We start from the raw sequence: 20468 nt of genomic DNA, 5'->3' as shown, positions 1-20468 counted from the left end.
TTAAATAAATGTGGTACTTGCAAAACGAAGGGACATGCAGCAGATCCACACACGACGTGGCTCATTGGAGGACAATACGACATAGGCAGGAAAATTCTGTTCCCGCCCGGGATCGAACCGGGGACCTTCTGCGTGTGAAGCAGACGTGATAACCGCTACACTACGGAAACGACGGACCCGGGGAGTCCATCCTTGTTCACTCGAACTTGCCTCAGACTTTCTCTCGTTCGCGAATGCACACACGACAGTTCTTTTGTCAGCCTGGAACCCATCACAGCCGAGGGCTCAAGAAGTCTTCGGGGTGCTCGAGAGGGTGTCTGCCGTAGCACCCCTAACGAGATAGCGGCGTTTCGCGCAGTCGTTATTGCAAGTCATATCAGCAAAAGCAATCACTTTCTCAACAGCAGGAAGTGCGAGCCCAGCGGCAGCTCTACATGAAGGTACCAGTACCCCCAGGAAGGCCGCCGACCGCGGGAATTCGCGCCGGCCCCATCCCGCCAGCGTACACGAGACTTCCAGGGCACCCTGGACGACATCGATGGACTGGAATAATTGGCATTCGCCGTGTCACAGGGCTCGTTGGTCTAGGGGTATGATTCCTGCTTAGGGTGCAGGAGGTCCCGGGTTCAAATCCCGGACGAGCCCTAGCGTTTTGTGCAAACTGATCGCACGTCAGTGGCTGAGTCAGCGCATAAAGCTCGCCGTCAATATCAAATGAATTTCTTATTCGATGTGAGCAATTGACACTCGGGTCCGACACGTGAAGGCGATTACGAAGGTTTCGGGTACAGATGGTAGCAGATGCATGTTAGTACGTCTTGCTTAAAGTGATGAAAGAGTGTTTCCGCCCGGGATCGAACCGGGGACCTTCTGCGTGTTAGGCAGACGTGATAACCGCTACACCACGGAAACTGCTTGTGTGCACCTTACTTCACAGACAACTTGTAGTGATGTTGCCATCGTAACTAAAAAATTCAATAAATGTGGTACTTGCAAAACGAAGGGACATGCAGCAGATCCACACACGACGTGGCTCATTGGAGGACAATACGACATAGGCAGGAAAATTCTGTTCCCGCCCGGGATCGAACCGGGGACCTTCTGCGTGTGAAGCAGACGTGATAACCGCTACACTACGGAAACGACGGACCCGGGGAGTCCATCCTTGTTCACTCGAACTTGCCTCAGACTTTCTCTCGTTCGCGAATGCACACACGACAGTTCTTTTGTCAGCCTGGAACCCATCACAGCCGAGGGCTCAAGAAGTCTTCGGGGTGCTCGAGAGGGTGTCTGCCGTAGCACCCCTAACGAGATAGCGGCGTTTCGCGCAGTCGTTATTGCAAGTCATATCAGCAAAAGCAATCACTTTCTCAACAGCAGGCAGTGCGAGCCCAGCGGCAGCTCTACATGAAGGTACCAGTAGCCCAGGAAGGCCGCCGACCGCGGGAATTCGCGACGGCCCCATCCCGCCAGCGTACACGAGACTTCCAGGGCACCCTGGACGACATCGATGGACTGGAATAATTGGCATTCGCCGTGTCACAGGGCTCGTTGGTCTAGGGGTATGATTCCTGCTTAGGGTGCAGGAGGTCCCGGGTTCAAATCCCGGACGAGCCCTAGCGTTTTGTGCAAACTGATCGCACGTCAGTGGCTGAGTCAGCGCAAAAAGCTCGCCGTCAATATCAAATGAATTTCTTATTCGATGTGAGCAATTGACACTCGGGTCCGACGCGTGAAGGCGATTACGAAGGTTTCGGGTACAGATGGTAGCAGATGCATGTTAGTACGTCTTGCTTAAAGTGATGAAAAAGTGTTTCCGCCCGGGATCGAACCGGGGACCTTCTGCGTGTTAGGCAGACGTGATAACCGCTACACCACGGAAACTGCTTGTGTGCACCTTACTTCACAGACAACTTGTAGTGATGTTGCCATCGTAACTAAAAAATTCAATAAATGTGGTACTTGCAAAACGAAGGGACATGCAGCAGATCCACACACGACGTGGCTCATTGGAGGACAATACGACATAGGCAGGAAAATTCTGTTCCCGCCCGGGATCGAACCGGGGACCTTCTGCGTGTGAAGCAGACGTGATAACCGCTACACTACGGAAACGACGGACCCGGGGAGTCCATCCTTGTTCACTCGAACTTGCCTCAGACTTTCTCTCGTTCGCGAATGCACACACGACAGTTCTTTTGTCAGCCTGGAACCCATCACAGCCGAGGGCTCAAGAAGTCTTCGGGGTGCTCGAGAGGGTGTCTGCCGTAGCACCCCTAACGAGATAGCGGCGTTTCGCGCAGTCGTTATTGCAAGTCATATCAGCAAAAGCAATCACTTTCTCAACAGCAGGCAGTGCGAGCCCAGCGGCAGCTCTACATGAAGGTACCAGTAGCCCAGGAAGGCCGCCGACCGCGGGAATTCGCGCCGGCCCCATCCCGCCAGCGTACACGAGACTTCCAGGGCACCCTGGACGACATCGATGGACTGGAATAATTGGCATTCGCCGTGTCACAGGGCTCGTTGGTCTAGGGGTATGATTCCTGCTTAGGGTGCAGGAGGTCCCGGGTTCAAATCCCGGACGAGCCCTAGCGTTTTGTGCTAACTGATCGCACGTCAGTGGCTGAGTCAGCGCATAAAGCTCGCCGTCAATATCAAATGAATTTCTTATTCGATGTGAGCAATTGACACTCGGGTCCGACACGTGAAGGCGATTACGAAGGTTTCGGGTACAGATGGTAGCAGATGCATGTTAGTACGTCTTGCTTAAAGTGATGAAAAAGTGTTTCCGCCCGGGATCGAACCGGGGACCTTCTGCGTGTTAGGCAGACGTGATAACCGCTACACCACGGAAACTGCTTGTGTGCACCTTACTTCACAGACAACTTGTAGTGATGTTGCCATCGTAACTAAAAAATTCAATAAATGTGGTACTTGCAAAACGAAGGGACATGCAGCAGATCCACACACGACGTGGCTCATTGGAGGACAATACGACATAGGCAGGAAAATTCTGTTCCCGCCCGGGATCGAACCGGGGACCTTCTGCGTGTGAAGCAGACGTGATAACCGCTACACTACGGAAACGACGGACCCGGGCAGTCCATCCTTGTTCACTCGAACTTGCCTCAGACTTTCTCTCGTTCGCGAATGCACACACGACAGTTCTTTTGTCAGCCTGGAACCCATCACAGCCGAGGGCTCAAGAAGTCTTCGGGGTGCTCGAGAGGGTGTCTGCCGTAGCACCCCTAACGAGATAGCGGCGTTTCGCGCAGTCGTTATTGCAAGTCATATCAGCAAAAGCAATCACTTTCTCAACAGCAGGCAGTGCGAGCCCAGCGGCAGCTCTACATGAAGGTACCAGTAGCCCAGGAACGCCGCCGACCGCGGGAATTCGCGACGGCCCCATCCCGCCAGCGTACACGAGACTTCCAGGGCACCCTGGACGACATCGATGGACTGGAATAATTGGCATTCGCCGTGTCACAGGGCTCGTTGGTCTAGGGGTATGATTCCTGCTTAGGGTGCAGGAGGTCCCGGGTTCAAATCCCGGACGAGCCCTAGCGTTTTGTGCAAACTGATCGCACGTCAGTGGCTGAGTCAGCGCAAAAAGCTCGCCGTCAATATCAAATGAATTTCTTATTCGATGTGAGCAATTGACACTCGGGTCCGACGCGTGAAGGCGATTACGAAGGTTTCGGGTACAGATGGTAGCAGATGCATGTTAGTACGTCTTGCTTAAAGTGATGAAAAAGTGTTTCCGCCCGGGATCGAACCGGGGACCTTCTGCGTGTTAGGCAGACGTGATAACCGCTACACCACGGAAACTGCTTGTGTGCATCTTACTTCACAGACAACTTGTAGTGATGTTGCCATCGTAACTAAAAAATTCAATAAATGTGGTACTTGCAAAACGAAGGGACATGCAGCAGATCCACACACGACGTGGCTCATTGGAGGACAATACGACATAGGCAGGAAAATTCTGTTCCCGCCCGGGATCGAACCGGGGACCTTCTGCGTGTGAAGCAGACGTGATAACCGCTACACTACGGAAACGACGGACCCGGGGAGTCCATCCTTGTTCACTCGAACTTGCCTCAGACTTTCTCTCGTTCGCGAATGCACACACGACAGTTCTTTTGTCAGCCTGGAACCCATCACAGCCGAGGGCTCAAGAAGTCTTCGGGGTGCTCGAGAGGGTGTCTGCCGTAGCACCCCTAACGAGATAGCGGCGTTTCGCGCAGTCGTTATTGCAAGTCATATCAGCAAAAGCAATCACTTTCTCAACAGCAGGCAGTGCGAGCCCAGCGGCAGCTCTACATGAAGGTACCAGTAGCCCAGGAAGGCCGCCGACCGCGGGAATTCGCGACGGCCCCATCCCGCCAGCGTACACGAGACTTCCAGGGCACCCTGGACGACATCGATGGACTGGAATAATTGGCATTCGCCGTGTCACAGGGCTCGTTGGTCTAGGGGTATGATTCCTGCTTAGGGTGCAGGAGGTCCCGGGTTCAAATCCCGGACGAGCCCTAGCGTTTTGTGCTAACTGATCGCACGTCAGTGGCTGAGTCAGCGCATAAAGCTCGCCGTCAATATCAAATGAATTTCTTATTCGATGTGAGCAATTGACACTCGGGTCCGACGCGTGAAGGCGATTACGAAGGTTTCGGGTACAGATGGTAGCAGATGCATGTTAGTACGTCTTGCTTAAAGTGATGAAAAAGTGTTTCCGCCCGGGATCGAACCGGGGACCTTCTGCGTGTTAGGCAGACGTGATAACCGCTACACCACGGAAACTGCTTGTGTGCACCTTACTTCACAGACAACTTGTAGTGATGTTGCCATCGTAACTAAAAAATTCAATAAATGTGGTACTTGCAAAACGAAGGGACATGCAGCAGATCCACACACGACGTGGCTCATTGGAGGACAATACGACATAGGCAGGAAAATTCTGTTCCCGCCCGGGATCGAACCGGGGACCTTCTGCGTGTGAAGCAGACGTGATAACCGCTACACTACGGAAACGACGGACCCGGGCAGTCCATCCTTGTTCACTCGAACTTGCCTCAGACTTTCTCTCGTTCGCGAATGCACACACGACAGTTCTTTTGTCAGCCTGGAACCCATCACAGCCGAGGGCTCAAGAAGTCTTCGGGGTGCTCGAGAGGGTGTCTGCCGTAGCACCCCTAACGAGATAGCGGCGTTTCGCGCAGTCGTTATTGCAAGTCATATCAGCAAAAGCAATCACTTTCTCAACAGCAGGCAGTGCGAGCCCAGCGGCAGCTCTACATGAAGGTACCAGTAGCCCAGGAACGCCGCCGACCGCGGGAATTCGCGACGGCCCCATCCCGCCAGCGTACACGAGACTTCCAGGGCACCCTGGACGACATCGATGGACTGGAATAATTGGCATTCGCCGTGTCACAGGGCTCGTTGGTCTAGGGGTATGATTCCTGCTTAGGGTGCAGGAGGTCCCGGGTTCAAATCCCGGACGAGCCCTAGCGTTTTGTGCAAACTGATCGCACGTCAGTGGCTGAGTCAGCGCAAAAAGCTCGCCGTCAATATCAAATGAATTTCTTATTCGATGTGAGCAATTGACACTCGGGTCCGACGCGTGAAGGCGATTACGAAGGTTTCGGGTACAGATGGTAGCAGATGCATGTTAGTACGTCTTGCTTAAAGTGATGAAAAAGTGTTTCCGCCCGGGATCGAACCGGGGACCTTCTGCGTGTTAGGCAGACGTGATAACCGCTACACCACGGAAACTGCTTGTGTGCATCTTACTTCACAGACAACTTGTAGTGATGTTGCCATCGTAACTAAAAAATTCAATAAATGTGGTACTTGCAAAACGAAGGGACATGCAGCAGATCCACACACGACGTGGCTCATTGGAGGACAATACGACATAGGCAGGAAAATTCTGTTCCCGCCCGGGATCGAACCGGGGACCTTCTGCGTGTGAAGCAGACGTGATAACCGCTACACTACGGAAACGACGGACCCGGGGAGTCCATCCTTGTTCACTCGAACTTGCCTCAGACTTTCTCTCGTTCGCGAATGCACACACGACAGTTCTTTTGTCAGCCTGGAACCCATCACAGCCGAGGGCTCAAGAAGTCTTCGGGGTGCTCGAGAGGGTGTCTGCCGTAGCACCCCTAACGAGATAGCGGCGTTTCGCGCAGTCGTTATTGCAAGTCATATCAGCAAAAGCAATCACTTTCTCAACAGCAGGCAGTGCGAGCCCAGCGGCAGCTCTACATGAAGGTACCAGTAGCCCAGGAAGGCCGCCGACCGCGGGAATTCGCGACGGCCCCATCCCGCCAGCGTACACGAGACTTCCAGGGCACCCTGGACGACATCGATGGACTGGAATAATTGGCATTCGCCGTGTCACAGGGCTCGTTGGTCTAGGGGTATGATTCCTGCTTAGGGTGCAGGAGGTCCCGGGTTCAAATCCCGGACGAGCCCTAGCGTTTTGTGCTAACTGATCGCACGTCAGTGGCTGAGTCAGCGCATAAAGCTCGCCGTCAATATCAAATGAATTTCTTATTCGATGTGAGCAATTGACACTCGGGTCCGACGCGTGAAGGCGATTACGAAGGTTTCGGGTACAGATGGTAGCAGATGCATGTTAGTACGTCTTGCTTAAAGTGATGAAAAAGTGTTTCCGCCCGGGATCGAACCGGGGACCTTCTGCGTGTTAGGCAGACGTGATAAACGCTACACCACGGAAACAGCTTGTGTGCACCTTACTTCACAGACAACTTGTAGTGATGTTGCCATCGTAACTAAAAAATTCAATAAATGTGGTACTTGCAAAACGAAGGGACATGCAGCAGATCCACACACGACGTGGCTCATTGGAGGACAATACGACATAGGCAGGAAAATTCTGTTCCCGCCCGGGATCGAACCGGGGACCTTCTGCGTGTGAAGCAGACGTGATAACCGCTACACTACGGAAACGACGGACCCGGGGAGTCCATCCTTGTTCACTCGAACTTGCCTCAGACTTTCTCTCGTTCGCGAATGCACACACGACAGTTCTTTTGTCAGCCTGGAACCCATCACAGCCGAGGGCTCAAGAAGTCTTCGGGGTGCTCGAGAGGGTGTCTGCCGTAGCACCCCTAACGAGATAGCGGCGTTTCGCGCAGTCGTTATTGCAAGTCATATCAGCAAAAGCAATCACTTTCTCAACAGCAGGCAGTGCGAGCCCAGCGGCAGCTCTACATGAAGGTACCAGTAGCCCAGGAACGCCGCCGACCGCGGGAATTCGCGACGGCCCCATCCCGCCAGCGTACACGAGACTTCCAGGGCACCCTGGACGACATCGATGGACTGGAATAATTGGCATTCGCCGTGTCACAGGGCTCGTTGGTCTAGGGGTATGATTCCTGCTTAGGGTGCAGGAGGTCCCGGGTTCAAATCCCGGACGAGCCCTAGCGTTTTGTGCAAACTGATCGCACGTCAGTGGCTGAGTCAGCGCAAAAAGCTCGCCGTCAATATCAAATGAATTTCTTATTCGATGTGAGCAATTGACACTCGGGTCCGACGCGTGAAGGCGATTACGAAGGTTTCGGGTACAGATGGTAGCAGATGCATGTTAGTACGTCTTGCTTAAAGTGATGAAAAAGTGTTTCCGCCCGGGATCGAACCGGGGACCTTCTGCGTGTTAGGCAGACGTGATAAACGCTACACCACGGAAACAGCTTGTGTGCACCTTACTTCACAGACAACTTGTAGTGATGTTGCCATCGTAACTAAAAAATTCAATAAATGTGGTACTTGCAAAACGAAGGGACATGCAGCAGATCCACACACGACGTGGCTCATTGGAGGACAATACGACATAGGCAGGAAAATTCTGTTCCCGCCCGGGATCGAACCGGGGACCTTCTGCGTGTGAAGCAGACGTGATAACCGCTACACTACGGAAACGACGGACCCGGGGAGTCCATCCTTGTTCACTCGAACTTGCCTCAGACTTTCTCTCGTTCGCGAATGCACACACGACAGTTCTTTTGTCAGCCTGGAACCCATCACAGCCGAGGGCTCAAGAAGTCTTCGGGGTGCTCGAGAGGGTGTCTGCCGTAGCACCCCTAACGAGATAGCGGCGTTTCGCGCAGTCGTTATTGCAAGTCATATCAGCAAAAGCAATCACTTTCTCAACAGCAGGCAGTGCGAGCCCAGCGGCAGCTCTACATGAAGGTACCAGTAGCCCAGGAAGGCCGCCGACCGCGGGAATTCGCGCCGGCCCCATCCCGCCAGCGTACACGAGACTTCCAGGGCACCCTGGACGACATCGATGGACTGGAATAATTGGCATTCGCCGTGTCACAGGGCTCGTTGGTCTAGGGGTATGATTCCTGCTTAGGGTGCAGGAGGTCCCGGGTTCAAATCCCGGACGAGCACTAGCGTTTTGTGCAAACTGATCGCACGTCAGTGGCTGAGTCAGCGCATAAAGCTCGCCGTCAATATCAAATGAATTTCTTATTCGATGTGAGCAATTGACACTCGGGTCCGACGCGTGAAGGCGATTACAAAGGTTTCGGGTACAGATGGTAGCAGATGCATGTTAGTACGTCTTGCTTAAAGTGATGAAAAAGTGTTTCCGCCCGGGATCTAACAGGGGACCTTCTGCGTGTTAGGCAGACGTGATAACCGCTACACCACGGAAACTGCTTGTGTGCACCTTACTTCTCAGACAACTTGTAGTGATGTTGCCATCGTAACTAAAAAATTCAATAAATGTGGTACTTGCAAAACGAAGGGACATGCAGCAGATCCACACACGACGTGGCTCATTGGAGGACAATACGACATAGGCAGGAAAATTGTGTTCCCGCCCGGGATCGAACCGGGGACCTTCTGCGTGTGAAGCAGACGTGATAACCGCTACACTACGGAAACGACGGACCCGGGGAGTCCATCCTTGTTCACTCGAACTTGCCTCAGACTTTCTCTCGTTCGCGAATGCACACACGACAGTTCTTTTGTCAGCCTGGAACCCATCACAGCCGAGGGCTCAAGAAGTCTTCGGGGTGCTCGAGAGGGTGTCTGCCGTAGCACCCCTAACGAGATAGCGGCGTTTCGCGCAGTCGTTATTGCAAGTCATATCAGCAAAAGCAATCACTTTCTCAACAGCAGGCAGTGCGAGCCCAGCGGCAGCTCTACATGAAGGTACCAGTAGCCCAGGAAGGCCGCCGACCGCGGGAATTCGCGCCGGCCCCATCCCGCCAGCGTACACGAGACTTCCAGGGCACCCTGGACGACATCGATGGACTGGAATAATTGGCATTCGCCGTGTCACAGGGCTCGTTGGTCTAGGGGTATGATTCCTGCTTAGGGTGCAGGAGGTCCCGGGTTCAAATCCCGGACGAGCCCTAGCGTTTTGTGCAAACTGATCGCACGTCAGTGGCTGAGTCAGCGCAAAAAGCTCGCCGTCAATATCAAATGAATTTCTTATTCGATGTGAGCAATTGACACTCGGGTCCGACGCGTGAAGGCGATTACGAAGGTTTCGGGTACAGATGGTAGCAGATGCATGTTAGTACGTCTTGCTTAAAGTGATGAAAAAGTGTTTCCGCCCGGGATCGAACCGGGGACCTTCTGCGTGTTAGGCAGACGTGATAACCGCTACACCACGGAAACAGCTTGTGTGCACCTTACTTCACAGACAACTTGTAGTGATGTTGCCATCGTAACTAAAAAATTCAATAAATGTGGTACTTGCAAAACGAAGGGACATGCAGCAGATCCACACACGACGTGGCTCATTGGAGGACAATACGACATAGGCAGGAAAATTCTGTTCCCGCCCGGGATCGAACCGGGGACCTTCTGCGTGTGAAGCAGACGTGATAACCGCTACACTACGGAAACGACGGACCCGGGGAGTCCATCCTTGTTCACTCGAACTTGCCTCAGACTTTCTCTCGTTCGCGAATGCACACACGACAGTTCTTTTGTCAGCCTGGAACCCATCACAGCCGAGGGCTCAAGAAGTCTTCGGGGTGCTCGAGAGGGTGTCTGCCGTAGCACCCCTAACGAGATAGCGGCGTTTCGCGCAGTCGTTATTGCAAGTCATATCAGCAAAAGCAATCACTTTCTCAACAGCAGGCAGTGCGAGCCCAGCGGCAGCTCTACATGAAGGTACCAGTAGCCCAGGAAGGCCGCCGACCGCGGGAATTCGCGCCGGCCCCATCCCGCCAGCGTACACGAGACTTCCAGGGCACCCTGGACGACATCGATGGACTGGAATAATTGGCATTCGCCGTGTCACAGGGCTCGTTGGTCTAGGGGTATGATTCCTGCTTAGGGTGCAGGAGGTCCCGGGTTCAAATCCCGGACGAGCCCTAGCGTTTTGTGCAAACTGATCGCACGTCAGTGGCTGAGTCAGCGCATAAAGCTCGCCGTCAATATCAAATGAATTTCTTATTCGATGTGAGCAATTGACACTCGGGTCCGACGCGTGAAGGCGATTACGAAGGTTTCGGGTACAGATGGTAGCAGATGCATGTTAGTACGTCTTGCTTAAAGTGATGAAAAAGTGTTTCCGCCCGGGATCTAACCGGGGACCTTCTGCGTGTTAGGCAGACGTGATAACCGCTACACCACGGAAACTGCTTGTGTGCACCTTACTTCTCAGACAACTTGTAGTGATGTTGCCATCGTAACTAAAAAATTCAATAAATGTGGTACTTGCAAAACGAAGGGACATGCAGCAGATCCACACACGACGTGGCTCATTGGAGGACAATACGACATAGGCAGGAAAATTCTGTTCCCGCCCGGGATCGAACAGGGGACCTTCTGCGTGTGAAGCAGACGTGATAACCGCTACACTACGGAAACGACGGACCCGGGGAGTCCATCCTTGTTCACTCGAACTTGCCTCAGACTTTCTCTCGTTCGCGAATGCACACACGACAGTTCTTTTGTCAGCCTGGAACCCATCACAGCCGAGGGCTCAAGAAGTCTTCGGGGTGCTCGAGAGGGTGTCTGCCGTAGCACCCCTAACGAGATAGCGGCGTTTCGCGCAGTCGTTATTGCAAGTCATATCAGCAAAAGCAATCACTTTCTCAACAGCAGGCAGTGCGAGCCCAGCGGCAGCTCTACATGAAGGTACCAGTAGCCCAGGAAGGCCGCCGACCGCGGGAATTCGCGCCGGCCCCATCCCGCCAGCGTACACGAGACTTCCAGGGCACCCTGGACGACATCGATGGACTGGAATAATTGGCATTCGCCGTGTCACAGGGCTCGTTGGTCTAGGGGTATGATTCCTGCTTAGGGTGCAGGAGGTCCCGGGTTCAAATCCCGGACGAGCCCTAGCGTTTTGTGCAAACTGATCGCACGTCAGTGGCTGAGTCAGCGCAAAAAGCTCGCCGTCAATATCAAATGAATTTCTTATTCGATGTGAGCAATTGACACTCGGGTCCGACGCGTGAAGGCGATTACGAAGGTTTCGGGTACAGATGGTAGCAGATGCATGTTAGTACGTCTTGCTTAAAGTGATGAAAAAGTGTTTCCGCCCGGGATCGAACCGGGGACCTTCTGCGTGTTAGGCAGACGTGATAACCGCTACACCACGGAAACAGCTTGTGTGCACCTTACTTCACAGACAACTTGTAGTGATGTTGCCATCGTAACTAAAAAATTCAATAAATGTGGTACTTGCAAAACGAAGGGACATGCAGCAGATCCACACACGACGTGGCTCATTGGAGGACAATACGACATAGGCAGGAAAATTCTGTTCCCGCCCGGGATCGAACCGGGGACCTTCTGCGTGTGAAGCAGACGTGATAACCGCTACACTACGGAAACGACGGACCCGGGGAGTCCATCCTTGTTCACTCGAACTTGCCTCAGACTTTCTCTCGTTCGCGAATGCACACACGACAGTTCTTTTGTCAGCCTGGAACCCATCACAGCCGAGGGCTCAAGAAGTCTTCGGGGTGCTCGAGAGGGTGTCTGCCGTAGCACCCCTAACGAGATAGCGGCGTTTCGCGCAGTCGTTATTGCAAGTCATATCAGCAAAAGCAATCACTTTCTCAACAGCAGGCAGTGCGAGCCCAGCGGCAGCTCTACATGAAGGTACCAGTAGCCCAGGAAGGCCGCCGACCGCGGGAATTCGCGCCGGCCCCATCCCGCCAGCGTACACGAGACTTCCAGGGCACCCTGGACGACATCGATGGACTGGAATAATTGGCATTCGCCGTGTCACAGGGCTCGTTGGTCTAGGGGTATGATTCCTGCTTAGGGTGCAGGAGGTCCCGGGTTCAAATCCCGGACGAGCCCTAGCGTTTTGTGCAAACTGATCGCACGTCAGTGGCTGAGTCAGCGCATAAAGCTCGCCGTCAATATCAAATGAATTTCTTGTTCGATGTGAGCAATTGACACTCGGGTCCGACGCGTGAAGGCGATTACGAAGGTTTCGGGTACAGATGGTAGCAGATGCATGTTAGTACGTCTTGCTTAAAGTGATGAAAAAGTGTTTCCGCCCGGGATCGAACCGGGGACCTTCTGCGTGTTAGGCAGACGTGATAACCGCTACACCACGGAAACTGCTTGTGTGCACCTTACTTCTCAGACAACTTGTAGTGATGTTGCCATCGTAACTAAAAAATTCAATAAATGTGGTACTTGCAAAACGAAGGGACATGCAGCAGATCCACACACGACGTGGCTCATTGGAGGACAATACGACATAGGCAGGAAAATTCTGTTCCCGCCCGGGATCGAACAGGGGACCTTCTGCGTGTGAAGCAGACGTGATAACCGCTACACTACGGAAACGACGGACCCGGGGAGTCCATCCTTGTTCACTCGAACTTGCCTCAGACTTTCTCTCGTTCGCGAATGCACACACGACAGTTCTTTTGTCAGCCTGGAACCCATCACAGCCGAGGGCTCAAGAAGTCTTCGGGGTGCTCGAGAGGGTGTCTGCCGTAGCACCCCTAACGAGATAGCGGCGTTTCGCGCAGTCGTTATTGCAAGTCATATCAGCAAAAGCAATCACTTTCTCAACAGCAGGCAGTGCGAGCCCAGCGGCAGCTCTACATGAAGGTACCAGTAGCCCAGGATGGCCGCCGACCGCGGGAATTCGCGCCGGCCCCATCCCGCCAGCGTACACGAGACTTCCAGGGCACCCTGGACGACATCGATGGACTGGAATAATTGGCATTCGCCGTGTCACAGGGCTCGTTGGTCTAGGGGTATGATTCCTGCTTAGGGTGCAGGAGGTCCCGGGTTCAAATCCCGGACGAGCCCTAGCGTTTTGTGCAAACTGATCGCACGTCAGTGGCTGAGTCAGCGCAAAAAGCTCGCCGTCAATATCAAATGAATTTCTTATTCGATGTGAGCAATTGACACTCGGGTCCGACGCGTGAAGGCGATTACGAAGGTTTCGGGTACAGATGGTAGCAGATGCATGTTAGTACGTCTTGCTTAAAGTGATGAAAAAGTGTTTCCGCCCGGGATCGAACCGGGGACCTTCTGCGTGTTAGGCAGACGTGATAACCGCTACACCACGGAAACTGCTTGTGTGCATCTTACTTCACAGACAACTTGTAGTGATGTTGCCATCGTAACTAAAAAATTCAATAAATGTGGTACTTGCAAAACGAAGGGACATGCAGCAGATCCACACACGACGTGGCTCATTGGAGGACAATACGACATAGGCAGGAAAATTCTGTTCCCGCCCGGGATCGAACCGGGGACCTTCTGCGTGTGAAGCAGACGTGATAACCGCTACACTACGGAAACGACGGACCCGGGGAGTCCATCCTTGTTCACTCGAACTTGCCTCAGACTTTCTCTCGTTCGCGAATGCACACACGACAGTTCTTTTGTCAGCCTGGAACCCATCACAGCCGAGGGCTCAAGAAGTCTTCGGGGTGCTCGAGAGGGTGTCTGCCGTAGCACCCCTAACGAGATAGCGGCGTTTCGCGCAGTCGTTATTGCAAGTCATATCAGCAAAAGCAATCACTTTCTCAACAGCAGGCAGTGCGAGCCCAGCGGCAGCTCTACATGAAGGTACCAGTAGCCCAGGAAGGCCGCCGACCGCGGGAATTCGCGCCGGCCCCATCCCGCCAGCGTACACGAGACTTCCAGGGCACCCTGGACGACATCGATGGACTGGAATAATTGGCATTCGCCGTGTCACAGGGCTCGTTGGTCTAGGGGTATGATTCCTGCTTAGGGTGCAGGAGGTCCCGGGTTCAAATCCCGGACGAGCCCTAGCGTTTTGTGCAAACTGATCGCACGTCAGTGGCTGAGTCAGCGCAAAAAGCTCGCCGTCAATATCAAATGAATTTCTTATTCGATGTGAGCAATTGACACTCGGGTCCGACGCGTGAAGGCGATTACGAAGGTTTCGGGTACAGATGGTAGCAGATGCATGTTAGTACGTCTTGCTTAAAGTGATGAAAAAGTGTTTCCGCCCGGGATCGAACCGGGGACCTTCTGCGTGTTAGGCAGACGTGATAAACGCTACACCACGGAAACAGCTTGTGTGCACCTTACTTCACAGACAACTTGTAGTGATGTTGCCATCGTAACTAAAAAATTCAATAAATGTGGTACTTGCAAAACGAAGGGACATGCAGCAGATCCACACACGACGTGGCTCATTGGAGGACAATACGACATAGGCAGGAAAATTCTGTTCCCGCCCGGGATCGAACCGGGGACCTTCTGCGTGTGAAGCAGACGTGATAACCGCTACACTACGGAAACGACGGACACGGGGAGTCCATCCTTGTTCACTCGAACTTGCCTCAGACTTTCTCTCGTTCGCGAATGCACACACGACAGTTCTTTTGTCAGCCTGGAACCCATCACAGCCGAGGGCTCAAGAAGTCTTCGGGGTGCTCGAGAGGGTGTCTGCCGTAGCACCCCTAACGAGATAGCGGCGTTTCGCGCAGTCGTTATTGCAAGTCATATCAGCAAAAGCAATCACTTTCTCAACAGCAGGCAGTGCGAGCCCAGCGGCAGCTCTACATGAAGGTACCAGTAGCCCAGGAAGGCCGCCGACCGCGGGAATTCGCGACGGCCCCATCCCGCCAGCGTACACGAGACTTCCAGGGCACCCTGGACGACATCGATGGACTGGAATAATTGGCATTCGCCGTGTCACAGGGCTCGTTGGTCTAGGGGTATGATTCCTGCTTAGGGTGCAGGAGGTCCCGGGTTCAAATCCCGGACGAGCCCTAGCGTTTTGTGCTAACTGATCGCACGTCAGTGGCTGAGTCAGCGCATAAAGCTCGCCGTCAATATCAAATGAATTTCTTATTCGATGTGAGCAATTGACACTCGGGTCCGACGCGTGAAGGCGATTACGAAGGTTTCGGGTACAGATGGTAGCAGATGCATGTTAGTACGTCTTGCTTAAAGTGATGAAAAAGTGTTTCCGCCCGGGATCGAACCGGGGACCTTCTGCGTGTTAGGCAGACGTGATAACCGCTACACCACGGAAACTGCTTGTGTGCACCTTACTTCACAGACAACTTGTAGTGATGTTGCCATCGTAACTAAAAAATTCAATAAATGTGGTACTTGCAAAACGAAGGGACATGCAGCAGATCCACACACGACGTGGCTCATTGGAGGACAATACGACATAGGCAGGAAAATTCTGTTCCCGCCCGGGATCGAACCGGGGACCTTCTGCGTGTGAAGCAGACGTGATAACCGCTACACTACGGAAACGACGGACCCGGGCAGTCCATCCTTGTTCACTCGAACTTGCCTCAGACTTTCTCTCGTTCGCGAATGCACACACGACAGTTCTTTTGTCAGCCTGGAACCCATCACAGCCGAGGGCTCAAGAAGTCTTCGGGGTGCTCGAGAGGGTGTCTGCCGTAGCACCCCTAACGAGATAGCGGCGTTTCGCGCAGTCGTTATTGCAAGTCATATCAGCAAAAGCAATCACTTTCTCAACAGCAGGCAGTGCGAGCCCAGCGGCAGCTCTACATGAAGGTACCAGTAGCCCAGGAACGCCGCCGACCGCGGGAATTCGCGACGGCCCCATCCCGCCAGCGTACACGAGACTTCCAGGGCACCCTGGACGACATCGATGGACTGGAATAATTGGCATTCGCCGTGTCACAGGGCTCGTTGGTCTAGGGGTATGATTCCTGCTTAGGGTGCAGGAGGTCCCGGGTTCAAATCCCGGACGAGCCCTAGCGTTTTGTGCAAACTGATCGCACGTCAGTGGCTGAGTCAGCGCAAAAAGCTCGCCGTCAATATCAAATGAATTTCTTATTCGATGTGAGCAATTGACACTCGGGTCCGACGCGTGAAGGCGATTACGAAGGTTTCGGGTACAGATGGTAGCAGATGCATGTTAGTACGTCTTGCTTAAAGTGATGAAAAAGTGTTTCCGCCCGGGATCGAACCGGGGACCTTCTGCGTGTTAGGCAGACGTGATAACCGCTACACCACGGAAACTGCTTGTGTGCATCTTACTTCACAGACAACTTGTAGTGATGTTGCCATCGTAACTAAAAAATTCAATAAATGTGGTACTTGCAAAACGAAGGGACATGCAGCAGATCCACACACGACGTGGCTCATTGGAGGACAATACGACATAGGCAGGAAAATTCTGTTCCCGCCCGGGATCGAACCGGGGACCTTCTGCGTGTGAAGCAGACGTGATAACCGCTACACTACGGAAACGACGGACCCGGGGAGTCCATCCTTGTTCACTCGAACTTGCCTCAGACTTTCTCTCGTTCGCGAATGCACACACGACAGTTCTTTTGTCAGCCTGGAACCCATCACAGCCGAGGGCTCAAGAAGTCTTCGGGGTGCTCGAGAGGGTGTCTGCCGTAGCACCCCTAACGAGATAGCGGCGTTTCGCGCAGTCGTTATTGCAAGTCATATCAGCAAAAGCAATCACTTTCTCAACAGCAGGCAGTGCGAGCCCAGCGGCAGCTCTACATGAAGGTACCAGTAGCCCAGGAAGGCCGCCGACCGCGGGAATTCGCGACGGCCCCATCCCGCCAGCGTACACGAGACTTCCAGGGCACCCTGGACGACATCGATGGACTGGAATAATTGGCATTCGCCGTGTCACAGGGCTCGTTGGTCTAGGGGTATGATTCCTGCTTAGGGTGCAGGAGGTCCCGGGTTCAAATCCCGGACGAGCCCTAGCGTTTTGTGCTAACTGATCGCACGTCAGTGGCTGAGTCAGCGCATAAAGCTCGCCGTCAATATCAAATGAATTTCTTATTCGATGTGAGCAATTGACACTCGGGTCCGACGCGTGAAGGCGATTACGAAGGTTTCGGGTACAGATGGTAGCAGATGCATGTTAGTACGTCTTGCTTAAAGTGATGAAAAAGTGTTTCCGCCCGGGATCGAACCGGGGACCTTCTGCGTGTTAGGCAGACGTGATAAACGCTACACCACGGAAACAGCTTGTGTGCACCTTACTTCACAGACAACTTGTAGTGATGTTGCCATCGTAACTAAAAAATTCAATAAATGTGGTACTTGCAAAACGAAGGGACATGCAGCAGATCCACACACGACGTGGCTCATTGGAGGACAATACGACATAGGCAGGAAAATTCTGTTCCCGCCCGGGATCGAACCGGGGACCTTCTGCGTGTGAAGCAGACGTGATAACCGCTACACTACGGAAACGACGGACCCGGGGAGTCCATCCTTGTTCACTCGAACTTGCCTCAGACTTTCTCTCGTTCGCGAATGCACACACGACAGTTCTTTTGTCAGCCTGGAACCCATCACAGCCGAGGGCTCAAGAAGTCTTCGGGGTGCTCGAGAGGGTGTCTGCCGTAGCACCCCTAACGAGATAGCGGCGTTTCGCGCAGTCGTTATTGCAAGTCATATCAGCAAAAGCAATCACTTTCTCAACAGCAGGCAGTGCGAGCCCAGCGGCAGCTCTACATGAAGGTACCAGTAGCCCAGGAAGGCCGCCGACCGCGGGAATTCGCGCCGGCCCCATCCCGCCAGCGTACACGAGACTTCCAGGGCACCCTGGACGACATCGATGGACTGGAATAATTGGCATTCGCCGTGTCACAGGGCTCGTTGGTCTAGGGGTATGATTCCTGCTTAGGGTGCAGGAGGTCCCGGGTTCAAATCCCGGACGAGCCCTAGCGTTTTGTGCAAACTGATCGCACGTCAGTGGCTGAGTCAGCGCAAAAAGCTCGCCGTCAATATCAAATGAATTTCTTATTCGATGTGAGCAATTGACACTCGGGTCCGACGCGTGAAGGCGATTACGAAGGTTTCGGGTACAGATGGTAGCAGATGCATGTTAGTACGTCTTGCTTAAAGTGATGAAAAAGTGTTTCCGCCCGGGATCGAACCGGGGACCTTCTGCGTGTTAGGCAGACGTGATAAACGCTACACCACGGAAACAGCTTGTGTGCACCTTACTTCACAGACAACTTGTAGTGATGTTGCCATCGTAACTAAAAAATTCAATAAATGTGGTACTTGCAAAACGAAGGGACATGCAGCAGATCCACACACGACGTGGCTCATTGGAGGACAATACGACATAGGCAGGAAAATTCTGTTCCCGCCCGGGATCGAACCGGGGACCTTCTGCGTGTGAAGCAGACGTGATAACCGCTACACTACGGAAACGACGGACCCGGGGAGTCCATCCTTGTTCACTCGAACTTGCCTCAGACTTTCTCTCGTTCGCGAATGCACACACGACAGTTCTTTTGTCAGCCTGGAACCCATCACAGCCGAGGGCTCAAGAAGTCTTCGGGGTGCTCGAGAGGGTGTCTGCCGTAGCACCCCTAACGAGATAGCGGCGTTTCGCGCAGTCGTTATTGCAAGTCATATCAGCAAAAGCAATCACTTTCTCAACAGCAGGCAGTGCGAGCCCAGCGGCAGCTCTACATGAAGGTACCAGTAGCCCAGGAAGGCCGCCGACCGCGGGAATTCGCGCCGGCCCCATCCCGCCAGCGTACACGAGACTTCCAGGGCACCCTGGACGACATCGATGGACTGGAATAATTGGCATTCGCCGTGTCACAGGGCTCGTTGGTCTAGGGGTATGATTCCTGCTTAGGGTGCAGGAGGTCCCGGGTTCAAATCCCGGACGAGCACTAGCGTTTTGTGCAAACTGATCGCACGTCAGTGGCTGAGTCAGCGCATAAAGCTCGCCGTCAATATCAAATGAATTTCTTATTCGATGTGAGCAATTGACACTCGGGTCCGACGCGTGAAGGCGATTACAAAGGTTTCGGGTACAGATGGTAGCAGATGCATGTTAGTACGTCTTGCTTAAAGTGATGAAAAAGTGTTTCCGCCCGGGATCTAACCGGGGACCTTCTGCGTGTTAGGCAGACGTGATAACCGCTACACCACGGAAACTGCTTGTGTGCACCTTACTTCTCAGACAACTTGTAGTGATGTTGCCATCGTAACTAAAAAATTCAATAAATGTGGTACTTGCAAAACGAAGGGACATGCAGCAGATCCACACACGACGTGGCTCATTGGAGGACAATACGACATAGGCAGGAAAATTGTGTTCCCGCCCGGGATCGAACCGGGGACCTTCTGCGTGTGAAGCAGACGTGATAACCGCTACACTACGGAAACGACGGACCCGGGGAGTCCATCCTTGTTCACTCGAACTTGCCTCAGACTTTCTCTCGTTCGCGAATGCACACACGACAGTTCTTTTGTCAGCCTGGAACCCATCACAGCCGAGGGCTCAAGAAGTCTTCGGGGTGCTCGAGAGGGTGTCTGCCGTAGCACCCCTAACGAGATAGCGGCGTTTCGCGCAGTCGTTATTGCAAGTCATATCAGCAAAAGCAATCACTTTCTCAACAGCAGGCAGTGCGAGCCCAGCGGCAGCTCTACATGAAGGTACCAGTAGCCCAGGAAGGCCGCCGACCGCGGGAATTCGCGCCGGCCCCATCCCGCCAGCGTACACGAGACTTCCAGGGCACCCTGGACGACATCGATGGACTGGAATAATTGGCATTCGCCGTGTCACAGGGCTCGTTGGTCTAGGGGTATGATTCCTGCTTAGGGTGCAGGAGGTCCCGGGTTCAAATCCCGGACGAGCCCTAGCGTTTTGTGCAAACTGATCGCACGTCAGTGGCTGAGTCAGCGCAAAAAGCTCGCCGTCAATATCAAATGAATTTCTTATTCGATGTGAGCAATTGACACTCGGGTCCGACGCGTGAAGGCGATTACGAAGGTTTCGGGTACAGATGGTAGCAGATGCATGTTAGTACGTCTTGCTTAAAGTGATGAAAAAGTGTTTCCGCCCGGGATCGAACCGGGGACCTTCTGCGTGTTAGGCAGACGTGATAACCGCTACACCACGGAAACAGCTTGTGTGCACCTTACTTCACAGACAACTTGTAGTGATGTTGCCATCGTAACTAAAAAATTCAATAAATGTGGTACTTGCAAAACGAAGGGACATGCAGCAGATCCACACACGA

General features: G+C 53.3%; 63 non-coding genes across 63 annotated transcripts; 21 read left to right on the top strand and 42 right to left on the bottom strand.

The window, feature by feature from the left end:
- Positions 1–97: 97 nt before the first annotated feature.
- On the bottom strand, positions 98–170 carry Trnav-cac. Its single transcript has one exon. It is a non-coding gene; the product is annotated as a tRNA-Val (tRNA).
- A 403-nt stretch (positions 171–573) lies between these two features.
- On the top strand, positions 574–645 carry Trnap-agg. Its single transcript has one exon. It is a non-coding gene; the product is annotated as a tRNA-Pro (tRNA).
- Positions 646–839: 194 nt separating this feature from the next.
- Trnav-aac lies at positions 840–912 on the bottom strand. Its single transcript has one exon. It is a non-coding gene; the product is annotated as a tRNA-Val (tRNA).
- Positions 913–1070: 158 nt separating this feature from the next.
- Trnav-cac lies at positions 1071–1143 on the bottom strand. The gene has a single exon. It is a non-coding gene; the product is annotated as a tRNA-Val (tRNA).
- A 402-nt stretch (positions 1144–1545) lies between these two features.
- Trnap-agg lies at positions 1546–1617 on the top strand. Its single transcript has one exon. It is a non-coding gene; the product is annotated as a tRNA-Pro (tRNA).
- A 194-nt stretch (positions 1618–1811) lies between these two features.
- Positions 1812–1884, bottom strand: Trnav-aac. The gene has a single exon. It is a non-coding gene; the product is annotated as a tRNA-Val (tRNA).
- A 158-nt stretch (positions 1885–2042) lies between these two features.
- Trnav-cac lies at positions 2043–2115 on the bottom strand. The gene has a single exon. It is a non-coding gene; the product is annotated as a tRNA-Val (tRNA).
- A 402-nt stretch (positions 2116–2517) lies between these two features.
- Positions 2518–2589, top strand: Trnap-agg. Its single transcript has one exon. It is a non-coding gene; the product is annotated as a tRNA-Pro (tRNA).
- Positions 2590–2783: 194 nt separating this feature from the next.
- Positions 2784–2856, bottom strand: Trnav-aac. The gene has a single exon. It is a non-coding gene; the product is annotated as a tRNA-Val (tRNA).
- Positions 2857–3014: 158 nt separating this feature from the next.
- Positions 3015–3087, bottom strand: Trnav-cac. Its single transcript has one exon. It is a non-coding gene; the product is annotated as a tRNA-Val (tRNA).
- Positions 3088–3489: 402 nt separating this feature from the next.
- Trnap-agg lies at positions 3490–3561 on the top strand. Its single transcript has one exon. It is a non-coding gene; the product is annotated as a tRNA-Pro (tRNA).
- A 194-nt stretch (positions 3562–3755) lies between these two features.
- Positions 3756–3828, bottom strand: Trnav-aac. The gene has a single exon. It is a non-coding gene; the product is annotated as a tRNA-Val (tRNA).
- Positions 3829–3986: 158 nt separating this feature from the next.
- Positions 3987–4059, bottom strand: Trnav-cac. The gene has a single exon. It is a non-coding gene; the product is annotated as a tRNA-Val (tRNA).
- A 402-nt stretch (positions 4060–4461) lies between these two features.
- On the top strand, positions 4462–4533 carry Trnap-agg. The gene has a single exon. It is a non-coding gene; the product is annotated as a tRNA-Pro (tRNA).
- Positions 4534–4727: 194 nt separating this feature from the next.
- On the bottom strand, positions 4728–4800 carry Trnav-aac. Its single transcript has one exon. It is a non-coding gene; the product is annotated as a tRNA-Val (tRNA).
- A 158-nt stretch (positions 4801–4958) lies between these two features.
- On the bottom strand, positions 4959–5031 carry Trnav-cac. The gene has a single exon. It is a non-coding gene; the product is annotated as a tRNA-Val (tRNA).
- Positions 5032–5433: 402 nt separating this feature from the next.
- Positions 5434–5505, top strand: Trnap-agg. Its single transcript has one exon. It is a non-coding gene; the product is annotated as a tRNA-Pro (tRNA).
- Positions 5506–5699: 194 nt separating this feature from the next.
- On the bottom strand, positions 5700–5772 carry Trnav-aac. The gene has a single exon. It is a non-coding gene; the product is annotated as a tRNA-Val (tRNA).
- Positions 5773–5930: 158 nt separating this feature from the next.
- On the bottom strand, positions 5931–6003 carry Trnav-cac. Its single transcript has one exon. It is a non-coding gene; the product is annotated as a tRNA-Val (tRNA).
- A 402-nt stretch (positions 6004–6405) lies between these two features.
- Trnap-agg lies at positions 6406–6477 on the top strand. Its single transcript has one exon. It is a non-coding gene; the product is annotated as a tRNA-Pro (tRNA).
- A 194-nt stretch (positions 6478–6671) lies between these two features.
- On the bottom strand, positions 6672–6744 carry Trnav-aac. Its single transcript has one exon. It is a non-coding gene; the product is annotated as a tRNA-Val (tRNA).
- A 158-nt stretch (positions 6745–6902) lies between these two features.
- Trnav-cac lies at positions 6903–6975 on the bottom strand. The gene has a single exon. It is a non-coding gene; the product is annotated as a tRNA-Val (tRNA).
- A 402-nt stretch (positions 6976–7377) lies between these two features.
- Positions 7378–7449, top strand: Trnap-agg. The gene has a single exon. It is a non-coding gene; the product is annotated as a tRNA-Pro (tRNA).
- Positions 7450–7643: 194 nt separating this feature from the next.
- Positions 7644–7716, bottom strand: Trnav-aac. Its single transcript has one exon. It is a non-coding gene; the product is annotated as a tRNA-Val (tRNA).
- Positions 7717–7874: 158 nt separating this feature from the next.
- On the bottom strand, positions 7875–7947 carry Trnav-cac. The gene has a single exon. It is a non-coding gene; the product is annotated as a tRNA-Val (tRNA).
- A 402-nt stretch (positions 7948–8349) lies between these two features.
- On the top strand, positions 8350–8422 carry Trnap-agg. Its single transcript has one exon. It is a non-coding gene; the product is annotated as a tRNA-Pro (tRNA).
- A 193-nt stretch (positions 8423–8615) lies between these two features.
- Positions 8616–8688, bottom strand: Trnav-aac. The gene has a single exon. It is a non-coding gene; the product is annotated as a tRNA-Val (tRNA).
- Positions 8689–8846: 158 nt separating this feature from the next.
- Trnav-cac lies at positions 8847–8919 on the bottom strand. The gene has a single exon. It is a non-coding gene; the product is annotated as a tRNA-Val (tRNA).
- A 402-nt stretch (positions 8920–9321) lies between these two features.
- Positions 9322–9393, top strand: Trnap-agg. Its single transcript has one exon. It is a non-coding gene; the product is annotated as a tRNA-Pro (tRNA).
- Positions 9394–9587: 194 nt separating this feature from the next.
- Positions 9588–9660, bottom strand: Trnav-aac. Its single transcript has one exon. It is a non-coding gene; the product is annotated as a tRNA-Val (tRNA).
- Positions 9661–9818: 158 nt separating this feature from the next.
- On the bottom strand, positions 9819–9891 carry Trnav-cac. The gene has a single exon. It is a non-coding gene; the product is annotated as a tRNA-Val (tRNA).
- Positions 9892–10293: 402 nt separating this feature from the next.
- Trnap-agg lies at positions 10294–10365 on the top strand. The gene has a single exon. It is a non-coding gene; the product is annotated as a tRNA-Pro (tRNA).
- Positions 10366–10559: 194 nt separating this feature from the next.
- Trnav-aac lies at positions 10560–10632 on the bottom strand. Its single transcript has one exon. It is a non-coding gene; the product is annotated as a tRNA-Val (tRNA).
- A 158-nt stretch (positions 10633–10790) lies between these two features.
- On the bottom strand, positions 10791–10863 carry Trnav-cac. The gene has a single exon. It is a non-coding gene; the product is annotated as a tRNA-Val (tRNA).
- Positions 10864–11265: 402 nt separating this feature from the next.
- Trnap-agg lies at positions 11266–11337 on the top strand. The gene has a single exon. It is a non-coding gene; the product is annotated as a tRNA-Pro (tRNA).
- Positions 11338–11531: 194 nt separating this feature from the next.
- On the bottom strand, positions 11532–11604 carry Trnav-aac. Its single transcript has one exon. It is a non-coding gene; the product is annotated as a tRNA-Val (tRNA).
- A 158-nt stretch (positions 11605–11762) lies between these two features.
- On the bottom strand, positions 11763–11835 carry Trnav-cac. Its single transcript has one exon. It is a non-coding gene; the product is annotated as a tRNA-Val (tRNA).
- Positions 11836–12237: 402 nt separating this feature from the next.
- On the top strand, positions 12238–12309 carry Trnap-agg. Its single transcript has one exon. It is a non-coding gene; the product is annotated as a tRNA-Pro (tRNA).
- Positions 12310–12503: 194 nt separating this feature from the next.
- Trnav-aac lies at positions 12504–12576 on the bottom strand. Its single transcript has one exon. It is a non-coding gene; the product is annotated as a tRNA-Val (tRNA).
- Positions 12577–12734: 158 nt separating this feature from the next.
- Trnav-cac lies at positions 12735–12807 on the bottom strand. Its single transcript has one exon. It is a non-coding gene; the product is annotated as a tRNA-Val (tRNA).
- Positions 12808–13209: 402 nt separating this feature from the next.
- On the top strand, positions 13210–13281 carry Trnap-agg. The gene has a single exon. It is a non-coding gene; the product is annotated as a tRNA-Pro (tRNA).
- Positions 13282–13475: 194 nt separating this feature from the next.
- Positions 13476–13548, bottom strand: Trnav-aac. The gene has a single exon. It is a non-coding gene; the product is annotated as a tRNA-Val (tRNA).
- A 158-nt stretch (positions 13549–13706) lies between these two features.
- Positions 13707–13779, bottom strand: Trnav-cac. Its single transcript has one exon. It is a non-coding gene; the product is annotated as a tRNA-Val (tRNA).
- A 402-nt stretch (positions 13780–14181) lies between these two features.
- Trnap-agg lies at positions 14182–14253 on the top strand. The gene has a single exon. It is a non-coding gene; the product is annotated as a tRNA-Pro (tRNA).
- Positions 14254–14447: 194 nt separating this feature from the next.
- Positions 14448–14520, bottom strand: Trnav-aac. The gene has a single exon. It is a non-coding gene; the product is annotated as a tRNA-Val (tRNA).
- A 158-nt stretch (positions 14521–14678) lies between these two features.
- On the bottom strand, positions 14679–14751 carry Trnav-cac. Its single transcript has one exon. It is a non-coding gene; the product is annotated as a tRNA-Val (tRNA).
- A 402-nt stretch (positions 14752–15153) lies between these two features.
- Positions 15154–15225, top strand: Trnap-agg. Its single transcript has one exon. It is a non-coding gene; the product is annotated as a tRNA-Pro (tRNA).
- Positions 15226–15419: 194 nt separating this feature from the next.
- Positions 15420–15492, bottom strand: Trnav-aac. The gene has a single exon. It is a non-coding gene; the product is annotated as a tRNA-Val (tRNA).
- A 158-nt stretch (positions 15493–15650) lies between these two features.
- Trnav-cac lies at positions 15651–15723 on the bottom strand. Its single transcript has one exon. It is a non-coding gene; the product is annotated as a tRNA-Val (tRNA).
- A 402-nt stretch (positions 15724–16125) lies between these two features.
- Positions 16126–16197, top strand: Trnap-agg. Its single transcript has one exon. It is a non-coding gene; the product is annotated as a tRNA-Pro (tRNA).
- A 194-nt stretch (positions 16198–16391) lies between these two features.
- Trnav-aac lies at positions 16392–16464 on the bottom strand. Its single transcript has one exon. It is a non-coding gene; the product is annotated as a tRNA-Val (tRNA).
- Positions 16465–16622: 158 nt separating this feature from the next.
- Positions 16623–16695, bottom strand: Trnav-cac. Its single transcript has one exon. It is a non-coding gene; the product is annotated as a tRNA-Val (tRNA).
- Positions 16696–17097: 402 nt separating this feature from the next.
- Trnap-agg lies at positions 17098–17169 on the top strand. The gene has a single exon. It is a non-coding gene; the product is annotated as a tRNA-Pro (tRNA).
- Positions 17170–17363: 194 nt separating this feature from the next.
- Positions 17364–17436, bottom strand: Trnav-aac. Its single transcript has one exon. It is a non-coding gene; the product is annotated as a tRNA-Val (tRNA).
- Positions 17437–17594: 158 nt separating this feature from the next.
- On the bottom strand, positions 17595–17667 carry Trnav-cac. Its single transcript has one exon. It is a non-coding gene; the product is annotated as a tRNA-Val (tRNA).
- Positions 17668–18069: 402 nt separating this feature from the next.
- Trnap-agg lies at positions 18070–18141 on the top strand. The gene has a single exon. It is a non-coding gene; the product is annotated as a tRNA-Pro (tRNA).
- A 194-nt stretch (positions 18142–18335) lies between these two features.
- On the bottom strand, positions 18336–18408 carry Trnav-aac. Its single transcript has one exon. It is a non-coding gene; the product is annotated as a tRNA-Val (tRNA).
- A 158-nt stretch (positions 18409–18566) lies between these two features.
- On the bottom strand, positions 18567–18639 carry Trnav-cac. The gene has a single exon. It is a non-coding gene; the product is annotated as a tRNA-Val (tRNA).
- A 402-nt stretch (positions 18640–19041) lies between these two features.
- Trnap-agg lies at positions 19042–19114 on the top strand. Its single transcript has one exon. It is a non-coding gene; the product is annotated as a tRNA-Pro (tRNA).
- Positions 19115–19307: 193 nt separating this feature from the next.
- Positions 19308–19380, bottom strand: Trnav-aac. The gene has a single exon. It is a non-coding gene; the product is annotated as a tRNA-Val (tRNA).
- Positions 19381–19538: 158 nt separating this feature from the next.
- Positions 19539–19611, bottom strand: Trnav-cac. Its single transcript has one exon. It is a non-coding gene; the product is annotated as a tRNA-Val (tRNA).
- Positions 19612–20013: 402 nt separating this feature from the next.
- Positions 20014–20085, top strand: Trnap-agg. The gene has a single exon. It is a non-coding gene; the product is annotated as a tRNA-Pro (tRNA).
- A 194-nt stretch (positions 20086–20279) lies between these two features.
- On the bottom strand, positions 20280–20352 carry Trnav-aac. Its single transcript has one exon. It is a non-coding gene; the product is annotated as a tRNA-Val (tRNA).
- Between the last annotated feature and the right edge of the window lie 116 nt (positions 20353–20468).

The sequence above is a fragment of the Schistocerca americana genome, unplaced genomic scaffold (assembly GCF_021461395.2).
Source record: "Schistocerca americana isolate TAMUIC-IGC-003095 unplaced genomic scaffold, iqSchAmer2.1 HiC_scaffold_139, whole genome shotgun sequence".
Lineage (NCBI taxonomy): Eukaryota > Metazoa > Arthropoda > Insecta > Orthoptera > Acrididae > Schistocerca > Schistocerca americana.
This window is presented reverse-complemented; position numbering and strand designations above follow the sequence as displayed.